Here is a 3,115-nt window from a genome sequence, read left to right on the forward strand (position 1 = left end):
ATGTTGAACGATCTCACTAACGGTGTCTTCCTTTGGCAAAGCCATTGCTTTGTAAGAGTGGGTCTTTTGAGATCTCTTTCTTGCATTTTGAGTTGCGGATTCAATAGAAGTGGCCAAATGTGCTTGTAGGATGGAGTTTTGAACAAAGGAATATAGCTCTAGGAGAGAAGAATGCTTTCACATAACAAGTTAATTGGCCCATGCAGCATCGGGTAGAATTCTAGGGAAGGATATGGGTGAAAGTTTTTTAGCAAGATCTTCCAAGCGTTCTTCTACCACCTCATGGAAGAAGTTAAAAAGCATTTAAAGGTTTTCTACTAGGAGAGTTTGGGCTTGTATGTAAATGTTGGAACAATCTAGTTGGTATTGTATGTTAAGGCTAATGAATTTGGCATTGAAAAGGGCTTGAGCACTAGAATCATCCAAAACAAAGCATGGTGGTTTCATGCACAAGCTATTGGGAGCTTTTTTGTTAGCACAGAGGTTTTGGAGGTGTAGGAGGTGAGATTTTGCTTTAGAAAGCTTGAGATAAATAGTCTTGTATTCTTGCAAGAAACTAGACACAATTTTGTCAAACTCTTGAGGTTTGGTGATGGTAGGAAGGGTGGGGAGGGAAGAAGTAGAGGGGGTAGGATTAAGAGAAGAGGCGTTGGAGCGAAAAGGGAAGGGGGAGGTGGTGAACAACGAGGAAAAATCACCAAATGAGAAAGGAGCAATGGGGGGGGATTGGGGAGCACTCCCCTTTGAGATGCAAGTCCGATGGATGCACCGTAGCTTTTGGCACCTTTGGAGGAAGGAGGGGAGAAATCAAATTCCTCCACAGGAGGTTTGCCGTGAGCCCTTGATGCTCTTCCGTGCTAAAGAGGGTTTTCTTTGAGGAGGAAGTGGTGGTCGAAGGGTTGGGTTGTGAGACAAGTGCAAAGGGGTTTATGAGGGCGAAGGCCGAAACAAAACCCAGAAGGGTGGTAGGAAAAGTCGAAAAAGAGGATACATGTGCAAGAAAGGTAAAAGCGGTATTAGGTGAGGGGGAGCCGACGGTGGAAAAACCGGAGCCGTTAAAGATGGAAACCGAGCTAGGTGGTGAGGGAAAAGGGGAGGTTTCAAATGAGGGTGCAGGACTGCTATGGAGAGTTGGGGTAGAAGAGGATTCCATGTTGACGGTGTACTAAGTAAGCAAAGCGAGGAGGTTGGTTTTCAGCACTTTGAAGTCTCAAATCAAAACTATCAAGAAGGCAAAGCGGGGAGGTTGATTTTTAGCACTTTGAGTCCCAAACCGAAACTAGTGGCGAAAGCCCTCCATGGATTTAATATCTAACAAGGAGAAGAAAATTAGCAGAAGAAGATTATGGAGTGACAGCTGTGGGGTAAAAAACAGTCAAGAAAAAAAAGGAAGGCTTTTAGAACTTGGAGGTTGTGGGTAGGCTATATACTGGTGAAAGTCTGCTTGAACCATAGTCAAAGAAAAAGAAAAAATTAGCTGCAGATGATCTGCACTTGCTGTGTAGTGTTAGAATAGGCGAGTTAAGGTAAAGGCTGTTTGGTTTGCTAAGTAGAGTTGTCTCCAAAGTTCAATAAGTGAGGTTCAGCGGGTGATGCCCTAATAAGATGATTCGATGATGTTGGCCTGCGAAGATAGAGCAGGTGACGAAGGCCTCTGAAGTGGAGAAGATGAGTAAGCGAGGTTGAGCGGGTGACGCCTTGCTAAGCTGATTCGATGAAGCTTCAATGATGTTGGCTTGTGATGTTAGAGCAGGTGATGACGAAGGTCTGTGAAGTGGAGAAGATTCCCTTGGTGAGCAGTAAAAACTAATGGTGGCCGAATGAATTTGGTGGCCCGTGAAGAAGACCGGAACGCCTCCCTTAACTGCAACAGGCTTGAGGCATGGCAAGTAGCAAGCTTGAGGCATATCATGTCGTAGCTCGATACTAGAGGTATGCCATTGTGTAAACAATAAGGCTTAAACAAGACAAGCTTTAAACTGGGTGGCAACTAGCTTTAAATTGGGTGCCAACTATACTGAAGCAATAGAAGCCAACACAGGCATCGAGCACTAAATGCAGTGGCAAGCTAGAAAAACACATTGCCGAATTTGAAGGCTACATGCACTGAACCAGTTTTTGTGGTTGTAGAAGGCTTGAAGATATGGAAATGTAATAGTGCTAGCTTAAGATTGTTAAGCCCAAATCCGGTAGGCTTGCAAAATTGAACTAATGTGGATTGAGCATTTGTTATTTGAGTGGCCTCTGAAGAATACACCGAGGAGCGAATGTTGTAGGTGCCCCGTTGAGGTAGAGTAACCCTCATTGTAGCAAGCACTACCCCTCAATGTAGCAATCTTGAGACTTCTTCACTGTAGCAAACTTGAGGCAGTAAAAACCTGCTACTTGAAAATGTGAGCGAGCCGATGCGTAGATAAAGCAAGGCTTAAACCAAGTGGTGCTTGAGCCACGCTCGCACACTAAATGAAGCAAGTTTACGGGAGCTTGTAACCATACAAAATATTGAAGGCAAGTAATAGAAGCATTAAAAGGGCTGAGTGTGAGCAATAGAAAACTACGAGCCAGACGGTACATGTGCAGCTAGACGGTGGGTAGCAATTGCAATGCAAAACAAGCGATGGTGGACTTCCAAGTAGAACAGGGTGGGGCGAAGCAAAGGCGGAGGTTTGAGTAGCTCAGAGCAAGGGAAAGTGCAGGTAGGCGAGGAATCTGACAGAAGGAAAAGGAGAAAGGGTGGGTGAAGAGCATGTGCAAGAGTCCTTCAAATAGAAACTAGAAAGGTTAGAATAAAAACCAAGGCTTTAAAAGAGAAATACAAAGACTACCTAGAGCCATAAAGGCAGATATAACATGTCGATAAGGCAAGGATAATGAGAAGCAATCTTATGGAGTATCTGATAGCGGGAAAAAGAGCAGTGCAATCGGGTGGCCTCTGTACTCGTGCACACTCCACAAACCACGCCTCATGCACACAAGCAAAGAACAAAACAAAGGGGGCACCACCCTAAATTAAGAGGTTTAGGGACCTCACACATAGTGCACATAGGCAAGTGAGACTTCTGGCATTATGATGGCATCAGAACATATGGCAAAACACATAGAAACGAAGCTTAGG

The 3,115-nt window shown here is 44.6% G+C and overlaps 1 pseudogene; it reads right to left on the minus strand.

Moving 5' to 3' along the window:
• Positions 1–443: 443 nt before the first annotated feature.
• Positions 444–1,907, minus strand: LOC147460008 (uncharacterized; annotated as a pseudogene).
• Between the last annotated feature and the right edge of the window lie 1,208 nt (positions 1,908–3,115).

The sequence above is a fragment of the Adiantum capillus-veneris genome, chromosome 4, assembly GCF_014529385.1.
Source record: "Adiantum capillus-veneris isolate H3 chromosome 4, ASM1452938v2, whole genome shotgun sequence".
Classification (NCBI taxonomy): domain Eukaryota; kingdom Viridiplantae; phylum Streptophyta; class Polypodiopsida; order Polypodiales; family Pteridaceae; genus Adiantum; species Adiantum capillus-veneris.